Raw genomic sequence first — 18,858 nt, forward strand, 5'->3', positions numbered from 1 at the left:
CTGCCATCCCCCCCACGCCCAGCCCAGGCTGCATGACTGGCACTGGGCGGGGTCGCCGGCCACCGCTGCTCACAGGCCAGATGCAGAGCCCCCCAACTCGGATGCAGCACCCCACCACCCTAGCTGGCCCAGGTGGGTGGCAGACAAGCCCTCCAGAAGGTGGTGGCAAGAAGGGCTCCGTGGTCAGAGGAAGGCTGCTGAGAGGTCTCCGGGCAGCTTGCTGCCAGAGGTGTGGGCGCAGAACCCAGGGCAGCGGTCTCAGTGAAGAGTGAAGACGCGGTCATTGGGAGGGAAGGACCAGAGGAAAGCCAGCCCCTGGGGAGGAGACCATCAGGAACTGCCTTTCTCTCCAATCCCTCACCCCCCACTCGAGCCAGGCCCGCTGCCAACTGGCCCCTCCCCTTCCCGCTTCACTCCCACCACCCCCAGCACCCTCCTTCACAGGTCCTGTGGGTTTAGGGCCCTTCTCCCATCCTTCCCCCACCCAGGCCGAGCTCCAACACCCTCTTCAGGGCCTGGCGAGTCCTCCCTGACACCCCTGCTGACTTTCGGGGCTCCCAGAGCAAGCCCTGGACACACCACTGCCGTCCCACCACTGCACTGCAGCGGGGCACTGACTGGGGCATCCTGCCCGGGGCGCTCCACCGCTGGGAAACGCTCCCCTCCGTTCCCAAGGCTTCCAAGGCCACGGAGTGGGAAGGTGAGGTGGGGGGAGCAGTTCAACAGGTCCCACTGCTCCAGGTAAACTCAGGGCTCCTCCTCACCAGGTGACACCTAAGCCTGTCAGGAGGAAGTCACCCTGAAGAGCACCTGGGCTGGCAGGTGCTGAGGGAGGTGGGGCGACCGGGGCAGAAGCGCACCGGCTTTCTAACACCATCCCCGCCCCGCCCATCTCCACCTGGAGCCCCCGGGGTGTCCACACGCCCATGTCAGAGCTCTGTGGCTGCTGGGGCTGCCATGAGGCCCAGGTGGCCAGAGGCAGAGCCAGAGGTGGGCAGGAAGGTCCCAGGGCCTGACGAGGAGCCTCACCCACGGGCCTCAGCGACCACAGGGTGGACGCCACCTGGAGGTGGGCAAAGCCTGCGGCTTCAAGCGATACAGGAAGCCGTGCCGGCCCAACGGGTGTGGAGGCCGCTAAGGTGACGTGCACACCCTACCAGGTGTGCAGATGGCAGTCGGATGCCACACGGCTGCCCTCTGCAGTTGAGGGGGCTCCCTCCCTCCCATTCCCTCCCTCCCCCTTCCTTGGCCCCATGGCAAGCAGGATGGCAGTGGGGGACTCAGGCCAGGAGAGCAGGGCCCCCACCCGGTGGGGCAGGTGACACACTGACCTGGAGGAGGCCGGGCCCCAGTGCCACGGGGCAGGGGAGGGACAGCTGGGGACCCCCTTCCCAGGTCGGGCACATCCTGGGCAGGCTCTTCTCTCACTGAGAGTTCAGATGGTGCCAGAGGCCACATGGGGGCTCTGGGGGATGGGGGTGCCTGCTGGCTGCACTCGGGGTGATAGTGTGGGCACACGTGGGGTCTCCTGACCCCTGTACATGCTCTCAGGATGCCCCGGGCACTGGACCTGCCCATCTGCACCCCCTGGCACACGAATGAGCTGCTCCAGCCATGTCACGGAAATGCTCGGCAGCCAGCGTGCTCCTAAGCATCCCTGCTGACCCTCCCCAGGTGCGAGCAGCCCCCAGGAAAGCTCACAGTGGGGCAGCCGGCTCTGTCCTGGCCACAGTCCTGGAATCACTGTGCCCAAGTGTATCTCGCTGGGGGGCTGCCTTACAACTGCTTCGCATACAGGGGTGCAGCCAGGCCTCAGACGGGCCCCCACGGAAAGAAGACCCCAGACGGTGGCCTGGGCTGAGGGGAAGCCTCATGGGTAGCAGTCTGAGGGGGCCTCCCGGAACCAGAGCATGCAGGCTGTGAGATGGCCAAACATCCTGCCAAGTGCCCGGGGTGCCCACGTAGTGTGGCAGTGGGTCCCTGGGCCTGGTGGCGGAGAGAAGCCATTTTTGTCACCACTAGGGTTGGGGGGCATGTCGTTTTGTGCTCACCGCAAGGCCCCGAAGGAAGGCCCCCGCCCATGGCTCCACGTACTCCGCAGACATATGCTCCATCACATGCACAGGACCCCGCCACCCTGTCTTCTTGCCACCTGGCCGTGCGGTTCGCCCACGCCCGGGGTAGCGGCGTCCCCCACCTGCCTGCTGCTGCCCGGGGTACGTGCGCCTCTGTCCACTCTTGCCATCCAGCTTCCACCCATGCAGAGCAACACAACAGGGCCCGGCATGCACATTCTGCAAACAGGCTGAGGACCTTCCCGACAGGTGTCTTCCTGTCTCCCAGGCAGACAGCCAGGAGGCGGAATCACTGGGCAGGGGGTGACGCTCTTAGATGAGCATGCCCGGCCAACTCCCTCCAATGTCTGGCGCAGGGGTGTCCAGCACGAGGGTACCCGCCACTGCTCCCCCGACCCTCACCGCAGTGGCAGGAGATGCTCAAGTGGTCTGCTGGCATCCCCCAGCAGCCACTGGCACACCGTGCCAAGATCCAGGGCCTCTGTCCCACAGTGCGGTGGCAGTGGGGTGGGGTGGCCCATCCCTCTGCCTGTGCTGCCTCCATCGGAACCCATCTGTCCTTCCACAGCAAGTCCCCCCACTTGTACTGCATGGCTCTCGCCCTCCTCATCCCAAAGCAAGAGCCCCTTTCTCTTGATTTCCGTGCGCGGTTGCGTTTGGGCTTTGTTCTAGGATGTATCCAGGGTCTGCCTATGTGGGAGGTGTGAGCCACGGACCCCCATGCTTCCCAGCAGATGGGCATGCTGTCTGCCACCACCTGGGCCACGCCCTGGACACCCCACCACTCGGCCCCTCAGCCCCTGAGCTTCGGCACACGCTGTGGTATCTGGAAGGTGAGCCTCCCTCTTGGCTTTTCACAGAAGCTTCTAAAACTCTGACTGATCAGGGCACACCAGGCACTGTGGGGCACCTGTGTCCATTAAGTGACACAGACAAGCAAGTCCACAGCCCGGAGCTGGAAGCCAGGCTGTCTGTCCATAGCGGTGTCCACCTGCCTGAGCAGCGTGGGGCAGAGCAGGACCCAACCCATGAGAGCATACCACTAGGTGCTTGTACGAGGCAAGGAAGAAGCAAGACTCATACGTGGGTACAGAAGTCAGGGCAGGCCACCTGGCCAGGGGACAATGGAGACCCGCAGGGAGATGTTTGGGTGCTAGTGACGGTGTCCACACCCTGATCTGGATAGCGGCTGCATGCCGGGCTCACTCTGCACCATCCCTGGAGCTGGACGCTGCACACTTCCAGTAGGGAAAACAGGATCATCCACCTGGAAAGCTGCCCATGAGGAGAACATGGACAGACCCTGCCTTCCTTCCCTGCTGGCTTTGAGTTGCTACTCTGGGTGGGGGGCACTGAGGGGTGAGACAGGAAGAGCAATTCTTAGGAGACCGGACAAGGCGGATCCAGCCCCAGCTCAGAGCTCCTCAGAACAGGACGGAGCGGCCGGGCTGCCCTGAGTTCTGCACAAGGACCCACAAACCCAGTTGACCACCGGGTGGGGTGGGGGCCTGTGCCCTCGGGGAGCACTTCCCTCTGTCAGACAGAGGGGAGCACGCTGGTCAGAGGCAGCGAGGAACGCGGGGACGCACGCGAGCAAGCAGGAACAAGGGGGCCTGGGCCAGCGGGACAGTGAGGCCCCAGGTCCCAGCAATCAGTCTCCTCTGGCTGTTCCTTAGGGCTCTGGGCAGGGGGTGACGAAGCCCTAGAGTCGGCGGCCCCACTCCTTACGCCCAGCACCGCACACATGTGGAGGAACGTGGTCAAGGCCAGCCAGCCTGTCCATCCGGCCTTGAGCAGAGGAGCTGGGCACCCCACCCACCCTGCACAGGGCAGAGCAGGACGGCAGGAGCTGCTCTTTACAAGTGACGTGTGACGTCCCCCCAGGCTGCCAGCAGAGGAGGTAAACACATGGGAACACATTGTCGCTGTTCCAGAGCCTTCGCTGAGAAAGCCCTGCCATCCTAATCGTTCCAAGCAGCCCGCCGCCCCCCCCAAACACTGTGTCCTCTTCCCCGCCCACGACCTAGAACTCCACAATCTACGCTCTGTCAGCTGGCTGATAAGTAGCATTTCACCATGACACATTTTCTATGGCGACACTCTTTCCTGAGATATTCAAGATGTGTTAGGAGCACTAATTCAGCCTCATACCAAGTATCATTGTCCCTTCAAGGTTCAAAACGGCAACACAAACGAGGGATACAGTGAGCCACGGCAAGCTCTGGATGCTCCGCACCCCGGCCCCTCCTGGCAGGAACACAGCTTCCCCACAAGGCGGGGGCCAGCCCGGCCTTATGGCAGCCCCTATGGCTCACATGGTTAATCGGGGAGGAAGGGGGCATTCCCACCAGCCCCTCGAAAGAGGGTGGAAGCAAATACTTATAGTAGGCATGGTCTTGAAGACCCAGCAGAGCCGCCCTGAGTACCAGCCGACACCAGGAGGTGGGGGCTGGCCTCTTTACTTTTAAGCGTGTATCCATTATTTCTGCAACCTAAAAAAAAAAGTTGAGAGGGGAAAAAAAAAAAAAGGCTTCATCGATACCCTGAAAAGGGAACTCAGTGGTCCAGGGGTTACCTCATTCTCTCAGAGCCCATCACCAAACCCCGAAGTTCAGACCAACAAACTGTCCTCAACACCGGCTGACATGTTGCCAAAGGATGGACCCAGTCCTCACACATCCAGGGTGTCAGTGATGAGTGTGGCCCTATTTGTAGCAGCCCGCCTACCTCCCTGCCGTGGGCTACTGACATCTTCGGAAGCAGCAGCATCAACGGACAGGCGAGTGGGACCAGGAGGCGCCTTCTAGAGCAGCAGCCAGCACACGAATAAGTCCCCACAACACCACATGTCACTACACCCAGGGTAAACATGGTCAAAGTGATAGTCCAGAAATGAAAACACAAAGAAAGGGTGAGGCAGTAATACGGCTCAGGGGCTGGGCAGCGGGGCAGAGCTGACGGCTAGTGGCCTGGTCTGAGGGGCCTGCATTCTGCAGACACACCAGTAACACACAGCCACAGGACTGCAGGACACATGCTTTTGAAGTGAATGGTCAGGGGTCCAAGGGGGTGGGAGCACCAGGGTAACATGCTCCGCCCACTGGGAGCCTTGGGAACCTGGAGAGGGGGCAACAGAAGCTCTGCTGTGTCCACCTGCCAACACAGCCACCCTCCTGCAGCCCCACCCCACACGAAAGGTCACCCGACGCAGGAAGGTTCTTGGGAGAGGGGCTCAGGAGGAGAGGCCAACCCTGGCTCTTACTGACCTTGGGAACACCATTGGCCCTCAGCCTGAGTTTTCTTCGCTGTGAAGGGTGTCTGGCCAACAAACACTTGCCGTGAAAGGCTGCCCAGAAGACTAAGGAACAAGCAGCAAAAAGCGATTCCCAAGAGGTACCAGCTGCAGGCGCCCCTTACGGCACCATTACTGCACAGCTGCCGCATGGAAACAGCAACAGCAAAACATCAGTGGGCAGGTCCGCAGCAGGATGGCAGGGCAGGCCTGGCTGACCATGTGACATCCCCAGTGGAGGACACAAGGGGGCTTGAGCCTCAGGGACCGGTCTAAGGCCAGAAGGCCCCCTTCAAATCTGTGGCCCAGAGGCAAGCGTGGTAGCTGCTGGGCGGGAAGGCGTCATAAAGCCCAGAGGCTACAAGGTCTTGCCCAGCGTGCAGCCCTGCCCAGTCCCCTCCCCTGACACCCTGGGGGGAAGGTCTGAGTACTGAGCCACCCCAGGAAGACCGTGTCCAGACGCACAGATGACCTGGCACTTGCTGCCTCCCCAGAGAGACATCAGCTGTCACCCGCAGCAGGGCGCAGGAAAGGAACAGCGTGACTCAGGGCTCTGGGGCCGACAGCCGCGTAGCCCACCCACCCTCGCCCCGCGGTGACCGCGCAGCTCCCGGCCGGGAAGTCTGCCCCACCGAGGGACACCGGCCCTATCTGCGGGGCCCCCGCCCCACCCAGGCGGGGACACTGGAAACGCCTTCCAAGAATGGGAGGGACGCTCCTTCGGCCGGGGTCGGCTTGCTCTCCCCGGACCGGCCGCTGGATTTGCATTCACCGCCTCGAGAAGGGGAAACTGAGGCAGGGCGGGCTGTACGGCCGCTTCCGACTCTGCGCCCCACTTCCCGAGACCCGCTTCCCGACTCCGAGCCCCGAGCACCGCGGGGAGCGCAGCCGGCCACCCGCCGCCGGCTACCCGCCGCCCGCTACCCGCCGCCCGCAGTCCACCGCGTACTCACCGCCTCCGCCGCCGCCGCCGCCGACTTCCGGGTGCTGCGCCCGCGCGCCGCCGCCACCGCCCAGGCCCCGCCCCCCCACCGTCTGCGCGCTCTCCATTGGGCAGCGCGGCTAGGGGCGGGGCGGCGCGCCGCGAGCCGGAGCACAGTTGGCTGCGCGCACCATCGCTCCGGGCTGCACCTCCCGGCGCCCCGCCCCCGGGGCTGCGCCAAGGGCCCGGCTGCGCCTCGTGACCCCTGCGGCCTTTGCAGCTCGCCCGGTTCGGACACCGGCCCCTGGGCCCTGCCCTCGAGGACATGTCACCTGCCCGCCCAGCGTCCCGCGCTGCACTGGGCCCTGCTGGAGGCTCTGCAGGGATGCTCACTGGTGGGGCCCTGCTCGCCCCCTCCATGCCTCTGAACTGCCCATCTTCCTCATTGCACCCCTGACCCCTGACATCCCTGCCAAACTCAGGACAGACCCTGAACCGGCCACTGCAGCCTTTAACCCACCTCGAGGCTGTTCGGCAGGGCCGGCCCCAGGATGAAGGGCTGCCGGCTTGATCTGCACCGGGTTACAAGTGAGCAAGAGGCTGGGAAGGGGCACTGACCCGGGCCCTTGCAAGAGGACAGAGTCGTTCACTGGGCTCCCTGCGCACATTGGCCTCTGGGCTGTGTCTGGGGTCTAAGTGCAGAGAAAGTGGGGAGTCAGAGGCCCAGGGCTTGCTCCAAAGTGGGCCCTCAGCAAATAGTTATATTAAGGTTAATAACAATGTGCTAAGGGCTCTAAACCCAGAGTTGCAGGACACAGCTCTCATTTATCCCATTTTACAGATGCAAACATCGAGGCTCAGAGCAGTTATGTATGTCACTTGCTTGAAGTCACAAGAAGGTGGCAAGTAGCAGTGGGTGGATTAGCTCCACAGCCCTGCGTTGAGGTTGTAGGTGCCCTGATCCTTCCTTGGAGCACTGACGCCCTGTGAAAACTGGGGCTCAGAGAGGGCAAGGGCCTGGCTGGTAGTAAACACAGGCAAGAGTAAAACCCAAACCTGCATGACACCCACAAAGGCCCATTCCACCCCACTCTCTTGCCATCTCATCTATGTTCCTCCTGGAACTCAACAAAAGCCCTTTACAGGTATGGAAGCCAAGGACTCCCGACGTCCAAGGACTCCTGGCCAGCAGGCGGCAGGCCCAGTGAGACATTCAGTCCTCCCTCCTGCCATCTGGCAAGAGAGTCATGCTGGGTGGGTGCCAGTAATTCCCCTCCTGGCAGCTGGATCATGCAGTCCAGCCAAGAGGTAGTAGTGTTGAATAAGCAGGACCTGGGGGGCTTGGAGGCGAGTGACCATGCCCTGGGGGATGGGGCAGCAGCTGCAGTGGTCTGCCCCAAATCACTGGGCCAATGCCTTAGAGGGGTGGGACACAGACTGCTCAAGCCCTCCTGAGCAGTGCCTTCCCATTACCTGCAAAGGGGGATGCAGCCATGCTTGGGTTCCGTGGAGGTTTAAATCCCACTTTGCCATCGCCCAATGAGATGCATCTGGGTGGGGGTGGTCTCAGGACTACAAGGGGTTCACTGCTACCCCACCTCTAAATACATACATCCAGGGGCTTCCCTGGTGGTCCAGTGGTTAAGACTTCACCTTCCAATGTAGGGCGTGCAGGTTCAGTCCCTGGTCAGGGAGCTAACAAATTCAATAAAGACTTTAAAAATGGTCCACGTCAAAAAAAATCTAAAAAAAAAAATACATAGACACATCCTTAGATGGGGAGCTCATTACCTTGTGTGGTCACTCTTTTGATCTCACGCATCTGCAACTGTTGGGAAGTTCCTCCTAATATCTGGCTGAAACCTTTTTCTCCCTGCAGCTTTCCTCACATGCCCCAGATATGTCCCTACAGAGTTGGCCAGAAGCCAGGTAGAGAGGGTGAATGGAGGAGACCAGGCTACTGGGCCCTGTGGCAGTTGTCTAGGGGTAGAGACCATCTCTCCTGCACTCTGTTTCTGACCCCCATCTGCAGCCTGGGTCATGGTGGGTCCTCATGGAACTAGCACTGCCTGCTCCGACCCTCTGTGCAGCTGGTGAGCCAGCTTGAGGGCAGACAGGTCTCTGGAAGCCTGTCAGGAGACAGGGGGGGTAGGGATGAGGGGGGATGGAGGGAGTCCTCACTTGGGCTGATTTTGGTGCACAATTCTCCCCTTTGCCCTCTCAGCAGAGGTCTGTCCAGCCCCTCTTGCCACCATCAGCAAGTGTGTGGGAAAGGGGTGGTGCTGGGCCACAAGGTCATTGTGAGAGGAGGGGCTGCAGGAGGACCAGGGCCCAATGCCCTTGGAGAGATCCACAGAGAACTTTGGGCTAATTAAATCCACTCCTAAATATAGGAAAGGGTCTGCCATGTTCTGAAGAGGGACCCTTCATTCTGCCTGCCCAGAGCTTCAAGCAATATCACTGTGCCAGGGTGCCAAATGGCTGTCACTTCTAGTGCTGGTGACACCTCCAGTGCCAATTCCAGTCAGTTGGCTGTGGCTGCTGGGGGTTGATTTGTCATGTATGCCAGGGTACAGGGGAACCCAACGTGGTACCAGTGGTGAATTCTGGCCCCAAATAATTTCCTTTTCTTCGTTCTGACCAAGGAACTTCTGGGTGAACACAGTGGACCCCTGATGTGGGTGGATAAGACATGAATGTCTCTCCCCCACCACCCCCCCAGTTAGCACTGTGGTGGGCCATGTGGCTCTGTGCAGCCTTGGGGAATATGGTGAGCTGAGGATCTGGTCATCTCCAGGTGCAACCAGAGCAAGAACGGCTTAGAACCACGCACGAGCCAGGGTCACTGGTCAGGGACCCCCTGAAACAAGCCCCAATGGGCAGCATACACACTGGTGCCCCCTGCACCCCAAAGTTACCTGGAGCTGGCCTAGGGTTGTGGTCCCATTTGTGGTCATGTGTGTGCCCTGTGTCACTGCAGGGACCAGGTGGCTGCTCTCCACCTGGCAGGGAAATGTAACCTGTGCTAAACCCAACTCGGGTGGCTGAGCCCCACAGGGATCCTGCATGACCCCAGGTAGGGTGGAGGAAATGGACACCAGAAAGCGGGGAAAATGAACACACAAACTTCTCCTCCCCAGGCCCAGACCTGTGGCCTTTCGGTGAGCCGCGAGAGGGAAGCCAGTCCCTGGGGCCCTGCAGGATGGGCTGAGCCCACGGTGTCTGTCGAGTCATCCCTGACCGAGGAGGAAAACCGCTGTTCACCGAGGGGTCCCTTTCTACCCTTGGAAAAAATGCCAGCCCCACCCACTCCGGCCGCCACCGTGGGAACCCTGGGGCAATGAGGGTGGTCTCAGAGCGCCCGGGCCCCGGAGTCAGATGGACTGGGTTGGAGCCCCGGTGACCTAAAGCTAGTGAGAACCTCTCTGAGCCTCGGTTTCCCGTCTGTAAAATGGGAGGGCAGCAGAACGCTCCCTCGCGGATTGTGGGGAATACAATTGACGCTGAAGGGAGGGCGTCGCGCCCAGCGCCGGGCCAACAGCAGGCGCTGGAGCAGGATACCTGGGAACTGGGGGTGGTGATGGAGGCGACCCGGCCCGAGTCCGGCGATGGGGCGCCGGGCCTGCTCCCTTCCCCACTCGGGCCGGACGGTCCGGGGACGTCCTCCGTCCGAAGGCGGCCGGGAGGGGGCGGCCCGCGAAAGGGCGGCCCGCGGCCCCGGCCTCAGCCGCAGAGGTCCCGGCAGGTGCCCGGGCCTCCGTTACTCCACGAGGGGCCGTGGCAGGCAGAGACGGACAGCCAGAGCGTCCAATGGCAAGCCGGCGTCTCCCCGCGCCCGTCCAATCGGTGCCGGCTGCCGGGCCTCCCGACCAATGGAAACACTGGCGGCGGCGGGGCGGGGCGAGGGTCTCCGAGCCGGCAGGCCCTCTTTGCGCACGGGCCGCGAGAGGGGCGGAGGGCTGGCCCAGGCTGTGCTGGGCTCGGGGCGTGAGTCCTGCACCGGCGCGAGCTGAGGCCCCGGGACAGTCACTTGCGCCCGCCCGGGGACGGCGTGCGCCGAGGGACCCGGGGACCCCCGTCTGGGGCGGGGGCCGCGCTGAGGCGCCGCCCACGCCGCGCTCCAGGTAGGCTCGGGCCGGGGACCGGGGTCGGGGCCGGGATCGGGGCTGCGGGATGGGCAGGGGCCCGCATCGAGGTCCGGGCAGGGGTCAAGGCCGGGGGTCCAGCCCGGCTCTGCTCCACCCGCACCGAGCCCGCGCCGCGGCGCGCAAGACCCCGGACCGACGGGGGCGGGTCCCTTTGTGCGCAGCCTCGGGTCCTGCCTGACCGGCCGTGCGCCTCGGTCCGCGCGCCCCTCAAGCCGCGGCCCATCATGAGCCGTGGCCTCCCCCTGCTCGACCGGGCGCCTGGAGCTGGCGCCGCGCAGCCACGAAAACTTTCCATCGGCCGGAGGGGCCCGGGGCGGGGGAACTTTCCTGGGGCGGCGCGCCGCCGGGAAGCACCGGCACGGCCGGGCCGAGGGATGTCCCGGCGCCGCGCTGCTCCCGCCGCCCAGAGGACGAAGGAGGGAACGCTGCCTGGGGTTCCTGCCCGGAGCCCCAGCCTGGGTCCCCCTCCTCGCCACCCCTGCGCTCTGTCGGCGGGCCCCCGGACCCCTGGCTGAGGCGAGTCCCCTCCACTCGTAGTGGGACTCGGCCCAGGTTTGCCGTGGTGTTACCCTAAGGCGGGCAGCCAGAGATCCCCAGCCTTCCTATTTTAATCTTAAATAATTAAATATTGGGTTATTACAATATGTCACCGTTTCTAACGTCTGCATAACGTGTCCCAGTGGAAACGGAACTCGGGGACTCCAGCGGCCTTTCCCTTTAGACCCAGGCGTGTTTAGGAACAAGGAAAAGAAAAGAACTGCCCCAAGGGTTTCATTCTTTAGGATCGATTCATTGTATAATCCCTCACTCACACCCCTTTCCCGAGTCACCGAGCAGGGCACATGCCGGGTCATGGTTTATGAACCCAGGGGGTTGGATGGTGACCGGCTTAGCACCTGTGGGGCAACCTCCCCTGTGAGGACACACACAGGGTTGCACTGGGAACCTCCACTCCCAGGTCCAGGCTGCCAGAGGTCTGCCCACCCCAAGCAGGTCCCACCTGTCCTGGGCTCAGTGTATCTGGACCTGGGACAGTGCTGGACCCACAGCAGTCAGTTCCTGAGCAGGTGGTCTGGACCTGGGGTCTGGCCACAGCGTGTGGGGCTGTGAATTGGGCACTCGTGCTTTCCCCCAGCCTTGCCCTGTCCCATCCACAGTACCCTGTCTGTTCCCTGCTGACCCATGCCCCCAACTCTGAGGTCCACTGGCACCCAGCACAGGGCTGGGCACAGAGCACTTGCTGTGCTCAGGACTCTGGTCCTGGCCTGGGGAGGAGATCACATAAGCACAGCCCGGCCAGCCCTCACCCCACTCTCCTCATGGGCACAAGTGCCTGTTGACCAGGTGCCTCCTAAGTGAGCTGGGCCAGCCCTCAGTCCTGCCAGGTTAGAGCTGCCCCCCAATCTGGGCTGTGTGCCTCCCCCAGGGTGGCCCCTCAGGGGTCCCTTTGCATCTCCCAGTTTCCATGGGGGCTGCACCTCCATCCCTGTTTGTGCTGCACAAGGATTCAGGTGGGTTCACTCCCCTTCATCCCAGGAGACAGGCCTGGGACCACGAGCAGTGGGATCCTGCACTTCCAAGAGGAGCCAAGAACTGTAGCGCAGAGGGGAGTGGGGACACCAGGCCCAACAGAGCTTCGGCCAGCCCCTAGCATGTGCCCTGGGCTGGCGTCAGCAGAGGGAGGGAGGGGGCAGAGCTGGGGTGCTGTGGGATGCCAGGGAGGCAGCGAGGGGTTCTGGGACCTTCCCCAGCAGTGGCTCGGGTCGGGAAAGGCATCTGTTCCCTTGCTGCCAGCTTCCATCAAGACTAAGATGAGGTCTCGGTCACTCTGCAGGAGCCCCAGAATCAGAGTAACCAAGAGAGACTCAGGATCAGGAATTCCTTCCTGGGGCTTCCCGAATGGGAGAGCTGCACAGCTCAGCCTAGTTCACAGGTCGGAAAGAAGGGCCCAGAGCTGGTGGACATCCACATCACCTTCAGAGCCCCCAGCCCCGGCTGTGTGTGTGTGAGGCACAGTGCTTACCACTGCCCCAGTGGACCCTGAGGGGCCAGCGGCCTCTAGCAAAGCAGCAACAAGCTGAGTGCAGCCACCAGAGGGCACCCGGGACTGCCATGGCCAGCAAGACTGGCTCCACCCAGCCTCCCCCAGAGGTGGGGACCCTTCCCAAGGCACCCGCCAAGGCACCCGCTGGGAGGCTGGAGTTCTGCTTTCTCCAGGCCCCCTGTTCAGGGTGGGGAGCTGGAGAGGGACAAGGACCCTGGGCAACGCCCCTCAGTACCCTGTGCCCTCACTGCCTCGGTACAGCAGAGGGAGGCCGAGGGCTGGGTGGCGGGGTTGTTGAGCACAGGCTCCAGCAGGGGCCATGGAGGTGGGGTTTGCCTTCAGGCGTGTGCCCTAGGCACCTCCCTGGCCCCCATAGGCCATCTTGCCACTGCCCAGGGGTCCCGGCAAGGTCTCTGCGTCTGCCATTCAGCGCAGGGCTGTGCCTCTTTCTGCCTCAGTGTCCTCTGTAAAACAAGGGTGCAGCCAAAGTGGTGCCATTTCAAGATGTGTACAGAGTGACCAGCGGCCTGGAAGGGCACGTCAGGATTTGCTGTGGCGGAGAGGACTCAAGGCTCGAGTGCAGAGCAAGCTCTCGGTCAGACCGGCCTGACCCTCACCCGGGCTCCTCACCACCCACTGCGGCCCTGAGCTGCCTGCCCAGCATCCCCCCAGCCTGGGCCCTGTCCCTCCGCCGGACTTGGTTTGTGCACGTGGGGGCTGCCTCGTGCTGTCAGACATCTGTGGTCTGTGCTGTTCTGGTTCTTGGCCAGCCCTTGCAGAGGCCTCCTGCCCCAGTCGGGGACACAGCAGGCCTTTTCAAGGCTGGGGGTGGGTCCCTTGGCCCCGAGGCACTTGGTGCAGGGTCCTTGGCCAGGACCAGCTCTGAGGGGTGCTAGAAAGGGCTCCCCGAGACAGGTACCCCCACCCTCTCGGCACAAATCCCATCAATGCTTCTACTTTCGTATCAGACCTGTCCATCTGTCTGTCCATGGCCCCAGGGCTCTTATGAGGTTCTGTCCCCCCCACCCCCCATCTGTACAGTGCTGCTGAGATGAGGCGCCCTGGGGACACAGACCCCACCTCAGGTCCCACCGCCACCCTGCATCCCCAGACCCTCCCTGCCCCCCTGCTCCCACCCTCCTGCAGGAAGCTCCCTCGGGCCCCCTCCCCACCTGCAGCCCTGCAGATGCCCTCCCACCCCCCACACTGGCATTGACTCCCGGCCCTCTGCATTTGTGGAGTTATTGGCCTGCTGGAGTCCCACGAGGCGGGAGCCACATTCTTCCTGTGGCTGGATTGGGGTGGGGGGGTGTCCTAGGGGCAGGAAGACCTGAGTTCAAATCCTGGCCCACCTCTGCCTTGCCTGGACCTGGTTTCCCCATCTGTAAAATGGTGTCTTGCTCTGACCCCAGGCCCCTAGTGAGAGTCACCGAGATGATGGGGCACAGCCAGCACTGGGGAGAGGCTGGCGGTTATCAGGACTGATGAGAAAGGCACGTGGTTCTCCATGGGACAAGGTCTATGTGAACGTTTAAGCCAAAAGCAGACATGCCCCAGAAGCATCACATTCTAAGCAAAAGCTGATTCCTGAGCCTCAGACCTCAGGGTGGGAGCAGCAGGTCCTGCTGTGGGTGGGGAGGGTGCAGCGGGTGGGCAGACTCCCAACCACGCCTCCCCTCCCAGGTGCTCACGCACACACATGTACACGCGTGCACACACACGCCTGGCTCGAGCTCCCCGTTCTTCCTTGCCTCTGGCCCTGGCATCCTGATCTCCCCCCATGATCCCACGCTGACTTGAAGCCCCTCCCCGTGATGAAGGGGCTACTTTGAGGCAGAGAGACCCACCCGCAGGCCCGCAAATGAGCCATGTCCACAAAGGAAGGTTGGACAGAAGCTTGGAACAACCTGGTAAACACTGCAGAGCCAAGGGGAGAGAGCTTCTGCCACTGATCTCCCGGAGGTGGCCTCCAGCCTGTCTGTGGTGCCCTGTTTTTCATTTTTACAACACAAACACTTTGGCAGCATCCCCAGACCTAGACACAAGGAGAGGGAACGCGTCCCCAGACCACTGGCCGAGACAGGAAGCTGCATGGTCCTTGGTCCGGGACCGGGAGGCTGGCTGCTGGCCTAGGAGGGACACGGATGGGGGCTGGCCTCGGGGAGCCTCAGGAGAGGCAGGCAGCCTGTGCCCCAGGGCAGGTGAGGGAGGCAGACCCCTGGGGGCCGTGACCCCCTGAACAGGCCAGTGGGATTCTGGTGTGGGAGTTTATCACAACAGAGCACACCCAACCTCTGGAGAAGGGAGACATTATCATCGGCTCAGAATGGTCAGGGTTTTGAAGGATAGTCAACAGCGTAAGAAACGCCCAGGAGGGACCATGGCAGCTGATGCAAACTGTAGACGTGACAGTCCCAGTGGGGTGGGGGTGAGAACACGCACGGTTGTGTGGGAGCGAGTCTGTGTTGGAGCACACCACCAGACGCCTTTGGGTCAGGGATGACAGTGCCCAGCTGGGGCTCTGGCCCCATACAGAAGGGACTTAACCCCGCCGGTAGGCTTCACCAGGTGCCCTCTGGTTCCCTGCAGGACGTGGAGCCAGCCGGATGGGTGTCTGGACATGCTGACCTCCTCCAGAGACGTCCCCTCCTCACGGGTGGTGGGCTGGTGGGTGTGGTCCATGGGGGGATGGACTGTGGCCTGAATGGTGTGTGCTTCCAGCCAGCCTCAACCCGGGTGGGTACAGGGCCCTGGGCTGGACAAGGCTGGACGTGGGGCCTCCTGCCACCCCTACTTGAATTCACCGATGGCCTGGGTATGGACCACAGATACTGGCTTGAGGGACGTCTGGCTTGAGGAACAAGCGTGCACTGGGGACAACCCACCAGGACATTAGCTGGACTGGTCCGCACCCTCCTTGACTTGGATGCCTGGCACGGTGGTGTCTGGTGTTGCACAGGCCGTCAGCTTCGCTCCCGGCTCAGGGTAGTCCCTGCTGCATCAGGGAGGTTGGAGCTGCCAGCCAGGACAGGCAATGGGCCCACACGCCGCGGCTCCTGGAGTAGGGCGCTGAGGCTGGGAGGAGGCTTTGTCTGAAAGGGCCAGATGGCCTCTGGCACACACAGCCACCCTGGGCCACCGTCGGAGTGGGGAGGGGCCGTGACTGCTGTGATCATGGCGAGGGCGCTGGTGCTGGCCCTGCTGCGTGGGCTCCTCTGCTCATCACAGCTCCAGGGGCACGAGGCATGGTGCCCCGGAAGTGTAGCAGGGACGGAGGCTGAGAGGTCCCTGTGGCCCCCAGGACGCTGTGTGGTGGGAAGTGAGCCCTGCTGGTACCACTCTGTCAGTTTGCTGTGTTGCCTGATTGCAGAGTGTGGCGGCCACTTGTGCTGCTCCAGTGCGGGATCCCAGGCCCCAGCCTGGCCCTCTGCCCCTGCCCCGCCCAGCCCCGTCTCCGTGGGAGGCTCAGGCCACCCAGCCCTGTGGATTCTCAGTGTCCCTGGGTGTCCAGCGTGGACGGCCTGGCCCAGCCAGCACCTCACTTGGGTGGTGGTGAGAAGGCAGTGGCTACAGACTCAGGTGCCTCCAGACGCCTGAGTGTCCTGTGCTGAGGGCTGTGAGGCAGGAGAGGGCAGGGGGCCTGCTCCTTCCTCTTGTGTTCCACAGGACCTCGGGTGTAGCAACCTGCCAGCCAGGCAGGTGGGAGGACCAAGGTCTGGGCAAGCATCTCAGTGGCCAGGCTGGTGGGCCACGTGGGGGCTAGTGGATTGGGATGAAGAGGCTCAGCCTGTGTCCAGGGCGTGCTGGGCCAGAGCACCAGGCCTTGGGACGTGGCGTTGCTGGTGGCACAGGTGGCATGACATCTGGGGCCTAGGGTGGCAGGGACTGCCCCCCCCCAAACTTCTGGCGGACCACCGTGCCTCCGATTGGCAGGCCAGCCAGACACCAAATGGCAGGCAATGAGGTCTGTGGGAGGCTGCCCACCGCCTCGCCTGCTGTGCCTGCCCTTGCTGCTCTTTTCCTCTCCCTGTTTCTCCCTCCTCCCTCGTGCTCCTGGTTTTCTCTGTTTCTCTCTGTCCCTCTTTCTCTGCCTCTTCCTGTTTCCCCATCTCCTGCGCTTCTCGAGTCTGGTAATGGACTCTTCGTGTCTGCCGCAGGCACTTCCGCACAGCCTCGCGGGCACTGGTTCCACCAGCCTCACCTGGGCTGCGGGAGGCTGTGCCTCTGTGGCCGCGGCCCCCGTGGGGCCTCTTGGGGCCACAGCCACGCACAGAGTGGGTTCTGCCTTCATCCGTCTTTCTTCAGCCTTTTAATTTTTGCTTATGATGGCTTTCGTGTTCAAAAATTGTTCAAATTTGTCACGTTTTTGTGTGGAAGTCGTGGAATTCTTCCTCCTTCAGTCCTTCTGTTGTTCCACACGTTGTCTAGCACGTGGCCAGATAAACACACATCCGTCTTCTCCTGTCGGTGTTTCCAGGTCAGCGTCTACACTTGAGATTTCATCCGTCTAGAATTTACTTTGACATAAATGTGAGGCAAGGGCTGAACTGTGTTGATATGGTTGTATCTGAACAGTTTCTTGACTGATGTTTTCTATCACCAGGAACTATAAATGTGACATACCGCATCCTCAGGTTCGAGGTGCCTGTGGCCCTGTTAGAAGATCAGGTCGGGGCCTCCCCTTGACCAGTCTCTGTGCTGAAAAGTCACGGGCGGCCTCGCGCTTGCCCTGCAGATGCTGGTTGGTCCACGCAGTTGGGGCCTCCTCCCCGGGACCCCCGGTGTGCTGGCCTGTGCGCGTGTGCATCCCGCTCTGGTTTCCCCAGGTCTCCAGCCCCTCTGAGCCTCCTTGGTTACTGAGAACAGTTCCCTGCTGTGGGAAGGACCCTCAGAAGCCTCCACAGTGATCCGGGCCCCTTTGCAGCATCCAGCCTGTGAATGCGTGACTCCCTGTGTCTGGGAGGGCATGGGCTGTCCCACACCCGAGTGGCTTTGTCATGCTGTGGGGGGTGAACGGGCCTCTTCCTCTAGGGTCGCGGGCTTGGCACCCCCAAGGCCTCCAGTGGCGGCACCACCGGGCCAGGCACACGCATGCCTGTTTGTGTCTCAGTTCGGGGCAGGTCGGCTGGTCCACCTGCCTCGCAGGCATCTTGCCTGCATTGCCAGAAAGCCGGGTGCTGGCCCTCGCCTGTGGGCGGCCCTCAGCCAGGCATCCAGGGGTCTCTGTGATTGGACTCGTGGGTCATTCCCCAGGTGGGGGGGCTCAACGTGAGAGGCAGGAGCGAAGACCACGGCCCCAGAGATGCCCCCAGCCCCTTCCCACTCCAGAGCACGTGCTTCTCAGGAATAACATTCTACGAGGCCGAACTTGGGTTCAGACCTGGCTCTGCTCGCGCTGTGGGGCTCAGCGCAGGTGGCACTTCGTGCTGGCCGCTGTGTTATGGTGCGAGAGCCATGCCAGCTTCTGGCTGTGCCATTCCTTGCTTAGGGTGCCTCACGGCTGGTGATGTGACTGCGCTGCGGGGCCCAGGCCACCAGGAGGGACGGTGCCGTGCCAGCCGTGCTGGGTGGTCTGTGCAAGCCTGGGGTGGCCACTGGCCTAGTAGCTCTTGGAGCAGCCCCTGCCCCTCAGCTCGCCCCTGGGGCCTCTCCTTGCCACGCCAGCCACAGTCAACTTCTGGCTGTTCCCTGGCTTGCTCTGCTTTGTTCTCCTGCCTGGACTGGACTGTCAGGCTGCTGAGGGGCCTTTCTTCCCCAGGCCCTGGGCGTCCGTCCCCGTCCCTGTGTGACCTTCCACCAGGGCACCCAGAGTCGTCAGCTCCGCCCTGAGTTAGGTCTTGTTCTGCGGGAACACCCCACTGCAGCTCTGATTTGGGGAGGCTGAGGCCCAGTTTCTTTCCCCCCCAGGGAAGGCTGCCCATTGTCAGGTGGGGAGAAGGAGACGCCGCGCCCCCCTGGCACATCTTGCCAGGTTGTCATTTGCAATTGATGAGTTTGGTGTTTCAAATATGCCTTTAGTTAAACTTTTTCTTTTCAAAATATTTTCACTCTCAGTGAAATCCTAATTAGGCCATTCATTCGTCTGAATGTACTTGCTGCTCTCTGCATTTTGCAAGATAACTAGGCTTCGAGCGGGCTGCCAGCCAGTCCTCCGGGGCCTTTGCTCTGTGCCCTGCAGGGAGAGGCTGTCAACCTGTGACCCCTGCACCCATGGGCCCTGGGCCGCAGTGCCTGCGGGACACCGAGTGTGCAGATGGGGACACTGAGGCCTGGGGTGGCAAATTGTCTCTGACAGCCCGGGAACTTTGCACGATGTTTCCTTAAGGAAGTACAGAGCTGGGTTTACTCTTTCAAGATCCCAAGTTAAGGAAGAAAGG

The 18,858-nt window shown here is 62.3% G+C and overlaps 2 protein-coding genes across 9 annotated transcripts in view; one reads left to right on the top strand and one right to left on the bottom strand.

The window, feature by feature from the left end:
* The window catches only part of TANGO2 (transport and golgi organization 2 homolog), a 31,279-nt gene extending 21,306 nt beyond the window's left edge, over positions 1–9,973 (bottom strand). Inside the window, exon 1 of one of the 3 annotated variants that reach the window (XM_028484576.2) lies at positions 9,851–9,973. The gene's annotated coding sequence lies outside the window, so the exon portion shown is untranslated. Of the gene's footprint in view, positions 1–5,341; positions 5,425–6,320; positions 6,373–9,850 lie in introns of those variants that run through there. The other 2 variants (XM_024121109.3, XM_028484577.2) reach the window with 2 other exon arrangements.
* A 280-nt stretch (positions 9,974–10,253) lies between these two features.
* ARVCF (ARVCF delta catenin family member) overlaps positions 10,254–18,858 on the top strand; it is a 36,998-nt gene continuing 28,393 nt past the window's right edge. For 3 of the 6 annotated variants that reach the window (XM_028484568.2, XM_028484570.2, XM_028484567.2), the window contains exon 1: positions 10,256–10,413. The gene's annotated coding sequence lies outside the window, so the exon portion shown is untranslated. Of the gene's footprint in view, positions 10,414–18,858 lie in introns of all 6 variants that reach the window. The other 3 variants (XM_028484566.2, XM_028484565.2, XM_028484562.2) reach the window with 2 other exon arrangements.

Source organism: Physeter macrocephalus, unplaced genomic scaffold, assembly GCF_002837175.3.
Source record: "Physeter macrocephalus isolate SW-GA unplaced genomic scaffold, ASM283717v5 random_198, whole genome shotgun sequence".
Taxonomy (NCBI): domain Eukaryota; kingdom Metazoa; phylum Chordata; class Mammalia; order Artiodactyla; family Physeteridae; genus Physeter; species Physeter macrocephalus.